At 40.6% G+C, this 12,460-nt stretch overlaps 1 long non-coding RNA gene across 1 annotated transcript in view; it reads right to left on the reverse strand.

Moving 5' to 3' along the window:
* Positions 1 to 2,476: 2,476 nt before the first annotated feature.
* The window catches only part of LOC137541455 (uncharacterized), a 49,066-nt gene continuing 39,082 nt past the window's right edge, over positions 2,477 to 12,460 (reverse strand). The window contains exon 3 of the long non-coding RNA XR_011025167.1: positions 2,477 to 3,421. This is a non-coding gene — a long non-coding RNA (uncharacterized lncRNA). The remainder of the gene's footprint in view (positions 3,422 to 12,460) is intronic.

Below are 12,460 nucleotides of genomic sequence, written 5' to 3' on the forward strand. Positions count from 1 at the left end.
ATCAGTCAGTGACATCCTCCTACATCCTCCACACCGCTGAGCCACCCTGGGATGTGGGCACTATGGGGACCTCAGCAGCTGATGCTGAAGGGCAAGTTGGCTGGCTGTACATAGGTGCCGATACATGGTGCCGGACTCTGCCACCAGCTGTTTCTGACGAAGAGCTGCCCCAGCTTCTTTCAGCAACTTCTCTCCTCCTACTACTCTCTGACTCCCCCTCTGAACTGTCCCCCTCTTCATCTTCTCTATTGGGAACATACAGAGGATCCCTATTACCGTCATCATCGTAGTCATCCTGCCCAGCTTCGCTTGCTTCAGACAAATCCAAACTTGCACCATCAGTAGGTCCTTCATCCTCCTGACACGTTACATTGTCGGGCGTTTTGTCAATGTTTGTATAACTTGTTTAAAAATAAATATAAAATCAAAAATGTAAATGTAATGCTCCTGGGAAAATAGGAGGAGCTAAAATACAAACATACGCCTAACTGTGTGAGCTTGTTTTCCGAGGTTTTACAGTACTGGTTTAAACATGCAAATAAATGTGGACCAATTTATAAAAATATCAATTTAATATCGAATAAATATTACAATATCAAAACAATATAATATTGCACTTTTGATATAAAACAAAACTCATAAGGTCATTCTTATAATAAGTAAGGAGCTGGATAATAATTTCAGTAAAACATCAAAATGTTATTATACTTATTCACCAATACAAAAGGCTTAAACCAATTAGCAGTCAACTCAAATACAGTGCAGAGATATGACTCATCAAATATGGCCGTCGGCCCTGTTACTCAATTTACCACAGGGTCTCTGGAGACAAAATGGATGAATTGAACGAAAACAAAATGGCTGTTATCAAAATCAAAATGGCTGCTATCAAAAACAAAATGGTGGCTATCAAAAACAAAATGGTGGCTATCAAAAACAAAATGGTGGCTATCAAAAAATCAAAATTGCGCAGTCCAAAATCAAAAATGCGCTATCCAAAATAAACTGGCTGATGTCAGCTATACCACTCAATATAACAAATTTAGGATGACTCAGTGGATCTGACGACTGGGCGTTGCCCCACAATCGCTATGCAATCAACTATAAATGACAGGAATTTTCCCTCTGTCTACACTTTAACCTCCGCTGGCCTGTGTTACTACACAGAGCAGGCGGGTAAAATACATATAATTTTGGAATAAAATACCTATTGAGTCGTCCTAAACTTGGTTAGGTGTGGCTTGCACATGCTGCGGCAAAGTATCAAAATATCTAGAGGAGGTAGCTTGAAGTATCTAGCGCTTTTATCCAAAACAAGTTATGGCATTCACAGTCAGCGATTCTTGAACGATTGATTGTGTTTATCTAAAGAAAAGATTCCCACTGAATGGGTTTTATCAAATATATGGAATGAGTAATTCCTGTGCACTGGAAGAACGCACTCCCTTTGGCTATAAATGACTATAAACTTAAGAAAGACAATCGTCAATAAATCAAAAGTTCAGATATTCGTGCTGTGATAAGCCATATGACTAAAAAGAAAAATCAGAACTGGGTTCAAGTATAGTCACCAAGATGGCCTCTGGGCGTGTTCCTCTTAGGCGTGGCTGTGTTCAGATGGCATGAATCCTCTATGTCCTGGTCTGCTCAGATCTCCTGATGGTCTGATTCCTCATTGCATGACCCCTCTCATCTTATTCCCCTCACTACCTATGGTCCTGCCCAGGAGATTAAATCTTCTAGCCTATCACTGGGCAGTGGGAGTGACCAATGGGAGCTTTCTGTGACTAATCTTTAACCCAAGTGTAATACTGGCTTTCACCCTTTGTAGGTGCTGTTGGCTAACTAATCACAGACTTACTGGGATATTTGGCAAACTAAAAACAAAAATCATGTTTTATTATAGCCCAACAGTGAATAATCAATGTTATAAAAATTCATATGGATAGTTGACCTTGCTGGAATCACTGGTTATTATTTATTATACAGTGACCTTTTCTACCATATTTCGGATAGATTGGATTTGATCCAAAATCATAGTGACATATTGAAAACCACCATGTTTCCTTATATAAAACATTGTTTTTGTTAGCATGGTTTTATATCTCTAACATTATTGTTTAATATACAACACTGGTAACCATATAACATTTCTATACCATTCTGGATATATTCATTCAGGGAATCTTTATATTAACACGTATACATTTTCAATAACATTTTCATATTGTTACTGGTTTGCCCAGCTATAAGAAAAATAAAGGTATTTCCTAAGCCTTGTGTTTGTGTCTGGACTTTGGAAACACAAATATTGCATAGAAACCTTGCATGGGTTTTGGTTTCACATTCAATGTAGCCAGGTTTGAGCCATTGTATACAGATATTAGTCCATTTTTAAACACACTATTGTCACTCAGACTCCTCTTGTTTGCTATCTTGTCAAGTGTTTTGACCTAAAACAAAGAATGGTCTGATATCATTGTTCCCAGTAAGGTGAATGGGATTACCCATTGCAAATAGCACATCAGCTGACTGCCTGTTGTTCAACATCTGACCTTCCTTTAGAGACACATACAAGTCAGCCTTGCATGGCAATATTACATCGCCATATTAAAATATGCTCTGCCTTTTTCAATGATCAATGTATATATTAACCTACAATCACCATACATTAAAAAGTCTTTGTCTCCTGTACCTTAGGGGAAGGAAATTAATTAGGTTTATTTGTATCTGATCATATGCGGTTCAGTTTATCGGAAAAACGATATTCCGCCTTATGGAAATCTCGACACATCCCCCTTTTCTTTTGGAATGTTCCAGTGTGTGATCATTTCAAAAGAACAACAAGGATTATTAAACGTTTTACGTTTTAACGAAGCTTTATGTTTTGTATTTGTAATCCAAGTATGAAAGGGAAATGGACTTTAAACATTGTCTTCATCACATTGAAGTTTATGTTTCATGCTTCAAGAAAAATAAACTTGGCAAATGATACTCCAGCTGTAAACAAACAGGTTTCCTCTTGTTGCAAAGGTAGCAAACAGCAACTGTAACAGCGATGAACTGCTTTGGCCTTTGGTTCAAACAAAAGGATTTTCCGGATCTGCTTCAAGATTTGAATAACTCACTCCTGTGAGTATCTGAACAGGTATCAGACTTGCATCTCCCTTCAATGGACCCCGGATACATCAGCTCGTCATTCAACGACACATCGCGGGTTTAGGCTCATCTGGACCCTCTAGGATAGGAACATCTATCTGGTCATGATGAACTCCGCTGTATCCGGTAACCTCACGGATGCTGGATCTGGCATCACTCGTGGCTCGGCACTTTTCCCCCAAGATTAGGACTGCGTAAAGGATGGCAATTATCAGGTGGGACATCTTTGCGCCGGATTGGAATCTTTGTGTCCATATGGATTCTAGTAGAGATTAACACATCATTAGGTATACCTGTCAGGAGAAAAATAATTTATTAGCATACATTTCCAGATTGCTCAATTCTCCGCAACTGTGAGCTAGGGTGACATATACGCAGTTGATTAATATGCACCCATTTTTCAACAAAGTCATCCCCCTTAGGGATCTTAACCTTATACACTACAGGAGACAACTTATCGGTGATTGGATATGGGCCCTTCCATGAAGGTAGGAACTTCTTCTCCTTTACCTGGTCTCTGGCGAAATTGTACAGATACACCTTATCGTCAACCTGATACTCCTTTTGTGTAGTTTTGAGGTCATAGTACGTTTTCGTACTGACTGCGGCTTTTTCGATGTTTCTTTGAGCAAATGCAAAGGCATGCTGGAGGTGCTTTCGTAAGTTCTCCACGTATTGATGTGCAGTAGTTGCATTCATCAAGTTATGATCTGAGGTTTTGTAAAGCAAATGCTGGGGTAACACCATCTTTCTACCTGTGAGCATCTCAAATGGAGAAAGTTTGGTTGCTGCGCTTGGAGTAGCTCTAATAGCCATGAGAACTAGTGGCAGCTTGACATCCCAGTCTTTACCTGATTCGCTAACAAATTTTTTCAGGATATTTACAATGGATTGATTGTAACGCTCCACTCCACCACTAGAGGCTGGTCGGTAAGCTATGTGGAGCTTCCGTTTTACCCCTAGGATTTCCCACATTTTGGTCATTACTTCACTGGTGAAGTGACTTCCGCGATCGGATTCGATACGCTGGGGAAGACCAAATCGGGAAAATATGTGGTTAATGAGTAGGGATGCGCACACACTAGAACTGCATGTTTTACTCGGTAGACATTCTACCCATTTAGTGAACAGGCATGTTACGGTTAACATATACCGGTTTCCTTTTGAGGACGTTGTTACTGGACCAATAAAATCGATCTGGATGTCTGACCATGGCATAGCTATGCCTCTTTTCATCAGCGGTGCCCTGTGAGTGGGACCTTGTGGCTGGAATTGAGGGCATATCAAGCACCCTTGACAATATGTCCTGACATCCTGTAACATGTGTGGCCAGTAAGCGTAGTCTCTTAATAACTCATACGTTATTTTCTCTCCTCGATGACCAGCCGTCGGGGCATCATGAGCATGTTGCAACATCAAACCCCGATATGCTGCGGGTACTACCCACTGCGTAATACCATTTTTCGAGGTTCGTATCAGCAATCCATCCTGTAATGAAAATTGTGACACACCTTTCATCAGAATACGTAATTCTTCGTTGTCACTGCAGTCTTCCACGGTGATGGGATAATCATGTGGACTTCCAATATGTTTATAAAACAAACCAATAATGGGATCCCCCTTTTGGCTCGCAATGAGATCCTCATTAGGAGAATCTTGACTCCACATTGCTACACTGGGTTGAGACTCCTTTTGGGCCTGCCCCCTAGTGGTGACATTTACTTCGATAGTTCCCATGAGGTCATTGATATCGAAGATTTCACCATCAATGGCTGCTTTCTTAGCGAGGGAATCTGCTAGATCGTTCCCATCTTTATCAGCGCCAGGGTGTTTCGAATGACCCCTTACCTTTTTCCAATAAATGGTAAGGTCATGGGTATTAACCAGTTCATCAATTTTACAAAACAATTTACCATGTTTGACTGGCTTTTTGTTACTCCTTGTCATGCTAGTCCTTTTCCAACTGGGAAAATATTCCACAAAACTGTTCCGAACATACTCAGAATCTGTTATCAAAACAGATTCCTTAAGGTCATGTTCGATAGCCATTTGTATAGCTTTATACACGGCAGCGAGTTCTGCGACCTGGCTACTTTTGGGACCAATTTTGTATCCCGCAGATATCTCTGGAAATATGTTATTCCATACGATACCGATACCTGCAACCAGCATCTTTTCATCTCCTTCTGTGTGAAAAGAACAGCCGTCAACATATGCACATGGTAGTGATTTGCAGTACTCCTCTTCATAGGATTTATATGGAGATAGAGATTGCTCTTCCAGAAAATCGTTTTCTGGTGGCTCATCTTTATGTTCCACATGAGTGCAATCATGGAGTTCAGCTAATCCTTGAGCAACTGGGTTTTTAGTATCCTGTTTATATTTGATTTCCAGTGGCCATCCCATTAGGGACATTGTCCATGCCGTTATCCTGCTGTTTGACAGGTTACCTTCTTTTATTTGATCACTTTGCAAATATTGTAGTGATTGGTGTGCAGTTTCTACAATGATCTTTTCCCCTTGAATAAAACTTCTGAAATATTGCAAAGCCCACACAGTTGCTAATAATGCCTTCTCACAATTATTAAATTTGATTTCAACTGGTGATAGTGATTTACTGGCATAAGCAATTATTTTATTCAGTCTTTCTTGCTTTTGGAAAAGAACTGCACTTACACTCTTGTCGGTAAAACCTGTTTCAACATAGAAGGGTTTACCACCTTCTGGATAAGCAAGGCATGGGGCCTGTATGAGTTTTGTTTTAAGCTCAGATACAGCTTGTTCATGGCACTCATTCCATTCCCATTGTACTCCTTTCTTTAGCAGCTGCAATAGCGGCTTTGTAATCTCAGCATAGTTATCTATGAACTTGCGAGAATAATTCATCATCCCCAGGAATGATCTCAGTTCCTTGAGATTTGTGGGGGACTTCGTATTTTTGATTGCTTCCACTTTCTTTTTCTGTGGATTAATTCCTTCTGCAGTAATTTCATGCCCTAGGAAATTTACCTTAGATCGGCACCATTGAGCTTTCTGTAGGGAAAGTTTAACACCTGCTTCTCTTAGTTGATTCAATACATATCTCAACTCTGAAATATGTTCCTCAAAAATTGTACTTTTGATAAGGATATCATCGACATAAGTTAGAGTACCTCGTTCAGCTGCATCAGGCATTGCTTTGTGCATGAACACAGCAAATTCGTGGCCTGCGTTGATGTATCCGAAAGGCGTACGGGTCCACGCAAATTGTCTATTACCGAATGTGAAGGCTAGTTTGTATTGATCCCTTTCATCCACTTTAATTGTCCAATATCCTTGTGCGCAGTCAAGGGCTGTGAATATTTTAGACCCTTGGATTTGCGCCAAGCATTGGTCAATGTATGGTACAGGCCAACCCGACATGTAGACACGTTTGTTTAACTGTCTCAAGTCTGAGCATAGACGGAACTGACCATTCGGTTTGAGAACTCCGAGTACTGGATGATTGAAGGAACTGTGTACTGGGCGGATAATACCTTTCTTTTCCAGGTTCTTAACTATTTCCGATAATGACTCGTAGGCTGCTAATGGAAGTCGATATTGTTTGATAAACACAGGGGGTGCATCTGGATCAGTCAGGATTCTTGTAACATGTAGGTTAGTTTTCCCACAGTCATAAGAGTCCTTGGCAAATATCTCCTGGAAATCCCAGAATAGTTGCCTTAGCTGCTGTCGTTCTGATTCATTAGAACATCCATCAGCTATAGAGAGTTGTTCTTCTACCCGTTCCTGAAATTCTGGGAAAATCTCAGGTTGACCTACCTCATAAGCTTCTTCAAGCCTATTAGTTAAGTCATTTGGGGTGTAACATGCTTGATCCTTACCCTGCTGGAGTGATTGATACTCACTTTCATTGATTTCATGGTTAAAAATCAATGATGTTTCCTCGACATGACATGTACCTTCCTCAGAACTGAAAGGATAAATAGAGTGTATGCTGAACAATCCTTCAGGTGTTGAGAAATATTGTTGGTCCACTATTTGTTCTTCTGTCAAATATTCATCAGGTATTATTCCAATGACTTCATTTTGGAATCCAAAAGTGTAATATTCTGAGTCAATGGCTAAGCCAATCATTGTATCCTCCTGTAACGTGATACTATGAGGGCTCATGTTTTGCATGACCATATATAATGGTTCCTGATGAATATTTATTAGGGGAATTGGTTTTACCTTCAACCCCAATTGTTGCATCCGATTGGATAAACAAATCAAGGCATCTGCATTTCTCATCTTTTGACCCTTCTTTACTCGAATGGGTAAAAGAAATGATTTGCAACCTTCAGGGATTTTTACTTTTTCAGCGACAGTGATATCCACTGCATATGGTATTCGCTGTCCCCATCTCAAGGCTTGTTCTCTATCCTGGAATTCCTCTGGGTTTCCGGATAATTTGGACCACAGAACATCATTAACCAGATCAACCTGTATGGCAAATCGGTGAATAATGTCGTTTCCTAAGTACATTTGGTACTGTGGTTCCTTTAACACACTGAAGACATGTTTTGTAGATTTGTTTCCTAGAGACACAGATAAAATGCATTTTGCAATCACATTATGACTCTGGTTATCGTTATCCAGATCGTGTATCCATTCCTGTGTGGAAATAAATTTGATGACCTGAGGGTCTGTAACCTGCTTCAGCAGTCCTAGGCCTATGTAGCTGGCCTCAGATTTGAGGTCCAACTTGGCATATTTTACCCGAGCAATATCATCTACCTGCACGGGAACCAGCACAGTATCATTGATTTTCTCGATTTCAACCAATGCCTGTGTATGCTTGGTTATGCCTGCCACTTCCTGGTTTCCCCCTTTAAAGGAAATAGTTAACACATCCTCTTCAAGGACTATCTTTTCAATCTTATCCTTTCGGATATTTATGATGTGAAAAGCAGTGTTAGCATTTTCCTCGGGTTTACCGTTTTTCAGGATCGTGACTTCTGGTATCTGACTGTTCCGGAAATGGATTTCAACAGAGTTAGGCCTTTCCTCAATCATATGGCAGCTGCGTTGCGACTGTGCATTGCTGGAGCGCTCAAAATCAATTGGAGTATTGACTTGAGCCCATATTGCTTCATTAATGAAGTCAATTATGGAATTTAGTCGCTTGAGCAGATCAATTCCAATGATCAATCTATCATATGGAAGATCAACAATCAAAGTCGGATGTTTAATGACCTTTTTACCAATCTTGTATGTCAGCCAGGATGTGCCTTTTACTTGTAAACTATTACCACCAACGCTTATCAGCGCACCCTCAAAGGCTTTTAATCTTGGCTTCCTTTTTGATGAATCCAAGATCTGCTGGTAATAGTTAAAAGACAGAATAGTAACCTGGGAACCGGTATCCAGTAAACCTGGGATCGGTCCGATACATCCATCTTGTAGATGGGTATCGATAAAATACCGGCCATCTACCTGTTCAAGATTGCAAAGAAAATTGGAATGTTTTTCCATTTGTTGCTTCAGAGAATGATCTCTCTGTAGCGTCAGGGTATTAGGAACTTGTTCCTCCTGATTCTGCCTGCAAGGCATTTGTGTTCCCATGGATTCTACCACTGGGACAATCTGAACAGAGGGTACTTCACGCTCTGGCTCACATGACACAATATCACACATTTGTGGCGAAATATCAAGAACATTAGACTTCCCTTCCTCGACCTGGGGTAGGTCGGTACATTGCACATCATTTTCATTACTCGTATTTAGTATTTCCATATCCATTTCCGTATAGTGATTTGTCTCGGTTTCCTTTAATTGGCAGAGCTGGGCCCTGCCTCCCCAGCTAAAAAATCCTCATGCTGTCTTCCTGCAGATCCCTGAGCCAACTTACCCATCATGTCACTCAATTTGTTCACTTGATCAACAAGCTGATCAAACCTATTAGGTCGGCGAGGGTTCTGGTTCCTGGGATCATATCTGTTCCCTGCGGGTGATCCACTCCTAGGTGAGTTAGGTGGTGATCTACCCCTAGGTGAATTAGGTGGGTGCTGTCTCCTTTCCCACTGCTGCCTGGGTCGGTTATCCCATTGTCTATATCTTTGGGGACGTCTGTACCCCTGGGGTTCTCTATATCTCTGGTAACCTCTGTACCCCTGGCTACCCTGGTTTCCTTGGTAACCCTGGTATCCTTGATACCTGCGATTGAACCGAGGACGGTAGACCTGGTTCTCAGAACCTGAGCTATCCCTATCTGACCCTTTAGGATTTTGTGGTCTGTTTTGATTAGGGTTTTGTTGCTGTCTTTGGCCCTGCTGGATAGGTACTTTTGCAGGAGGTATTTTCTTCTGTTGGGATTCAAGGTTTAGGTCCGCTTTCACTTTGGTTTCTTCTACTCTGTGCTCTGGGTACTTTCTGTTGTTCCTTCCACTTACATTGGAACTCCCACTGATGTTGAACAGCAGTGTCGCTGAGGTAACCATTTTCTCTAGGGAGTTTCCGAAGTCTAACTCATTGGCCATGCTTAACTTTATTTGGGTAGGCAATGCATCGTAATATGCCTGTTTAAAATCAAGAGACTCCCAGTTAGGATTCCGATATGCTAAACTGTAAGAGTTTTTTAGCACGGAAAGGAATTCTCGGGGGCTCTGATCGGGTCGACAAGTAAGTCGATACACATCTCGTTTTGCTTCTGAGATAGTGCGATACGGCCCAAACTCCAGCTTCACTTCGTGTGAAACTGCTTGCCATCTAATGATACCTCGCTCCTTAAATGAGGTGAAATAGTGGCGGTATCTGTCATCAAAAACCCATGGGAGAAATCTGATTTTGTCTGCTTCAGACAGATTTAAAGAGTCCATAGTGGATTCATACAACTCCATGTGGGATGCTATTTGCGCTGAACCCTTTTTAGTGAACTTTGGCACAGCGGTGTTTAAGAATTTTATGATGCTGGCCGAGCTCTGTTTTTCCTGGGGGTACTGATTATTTCCCCTATTTGACTCCCCCCTATACGTACCTTTCCCCCTTCTTGGGATAGGGCTGGATTCTCGCTTTCTCTCATCAGCCTCCAATTCATCTGAATCGATATCAGCAAGGGAGTCGTGACCTTTATGGGAATCATCATGCCTAGGGGCCCTCATTTGCATATCTCTCTCTGGAGAGGAATCCAAATGTTGATCTTTAGGGACCCTTGTACTGTCATCGATTATGGTATTCATAGTCTTACATACCGTCTCCATACGATCCAACATGCCTTGCCATTTTAGGTCATATGGAGTGAGTATTGGCGGGCAAGGGCTGGATGATCTATCGAGTCTACCTGCCTGTTGGATTTTGAAGTACTGCTGTTGTAGTTCTTCAAAATCCTGTTTAAGTCTGCGATGCGCTTCACGATTCCGTTCGGCGTCTCTTTCCAGACTTTTGATCGCTACCTCCCTGTCTGAAATATTAATCATTAATTGGTCTCTATCAGCCCTTATAATTTGAAGATCTGATTCCACATCCCGTAACTGGGAGTTCAATGATTGGACGTCTCCCTCTGTTCCTTGCAATTGGGATCTCAACTGTACAATCTCTTTTTTTCTAGACTGTGCAAGGATATCTACCTCTAATAACCCATATAGAACAGAGGGTAGGGCGCCTAACAACCTCTTCTTCAGTTCGGAATCCGAGGTTATTGTGGTCATACATGAAAGATAATGATCCACCAGACCCTTAGATTGAAATATATGATCAGCTTCCTGTTTTATACTTTTCCTCATTCCGCTTATCCATTCATCTACTTCCTCATTATGTTTTAGTTGTATAAATATAAATTCCACAATTTTTCGGAACGTCTGTTCCAAATGCAGTTCTGAATCACTACCTGTAGCACTCATGATTCAATAGCCAATGCAATAAAACCAGCTCAATAAAACGTTTTTACACTGTTTAAACCAGTAATGGAAAGTAAACGGATCTCGCTGGGGCCTCCAATCTTATGTCGGGCGTTTTGTCAATGTTTGTATAACTTGTTTAAAAATAAATATAAAATCAAAAATGTAAATGTAATGCTCCTGGGAAAATAGGAGGAGCTAAAATACAAACATACGCCTAACTGTGTGAGCTTGTTTTCCGAGGTTTTACAGTACTGGTTTAAACATGCAAATAAATGTGGACCAATTTATAAAAATATCAATTTAATATCGAATAAATATTACAATATCAAAACAATATAATATTGCACTTTTGATATAAAACAAAACTCATAAGGTCATTCTTATAATAAGTAAGGAGCTGGATAATAATTTCAGTAAAACATCAAAATGTTATTATACTTATTCACCAATACAAAAGGCTTAAACCAATTAGCAGTCAACTCAAATACAGTGCAGAGATATGACTCATCAAATATGGCCGTCGGCCCTGTTACTCAATTTACCACAGGGTCTCTGGAGACAAAATGGATGAATTGAACGAAAACAAAATGGCTGTTATCAAAATCAAAATGGCTGTTATCAAAAACAAAATGGTGGCTATCAAAAACAAAATGGTGGCTATCAAAAACAAAATGGTGGCTATCAAAAAATCAAAATTGCGCAGTCCAAAATCAAAAATGCGCTATCCAAAATAAACTGGCTGATGTCAGCTATACCACTCAATATAACAAATTTAGGATGACTCAGTGGATCTGACGACTGGGCGTTGCCCCACAATCGCTATGCAATCAACTATAAATGACAGGAATTTTCCCTCTGTCTACACTTTAACCTCCGCTGGCCTGTGTTACTACACAGAGCAGGCGGGTAAAATACATATAATTTTGGAATAAAATACCTATTGAGTCGTCCTAAACTTGGTTAGGTGTGGCTTGCACATGCTGCGGCAAAGTATCAAAATATCTAGAGGAGGTAGCTTGAAGTATCTAGCGCTTTTATCCAAAACAAGTTATGGCATTCACAGTCAGCGATTCTTGAACGATTGATTGTGTTTATCTAAAGAAAAGATTCCCACTGAATGGGTTTTATCAAATATATGGAATGAGTAATTCCTGTGCACTGGAAGAACGCACTCCCTTTGGCTATAAATGACTATAAACTTAAGAAAGACAATCGTCAATAAATCAAAAGTTCAGATATTCGTGCTGTGATAAGCCATATGACTAAAAAGAAAAATCAGAACTGGGTTCAAGTATAGTCACCAAGATGGCCTCTGGGCGTGTTCCTCTTAGGCGTGGCTGTGTTCAGATGGCATGAATCCTCTATGTCCTGGTCTGCTCAGATCTCCTGATGGTCTGATTCCTCATTGCATGACCCCTCTCATCTTATTCCCCTCACTACCT

Source organism: Hyperolius riggenbachi, chromosome 12 (assembly GCF_040937935.1).
Source record: "Hyperolius riggenbachi isolate aHypRig1 chromosome 12, aHypRig1.pri, whole genome shotgun sequence".
In the NCBI taxonomy this organism is placed as follows: domain Eukaryota; kingdom Metazoa; phylum Chordata; class Amphibia; order Anura; family Hyperoliidae; genus Hyperolius; species Hyperolius riggenbachi.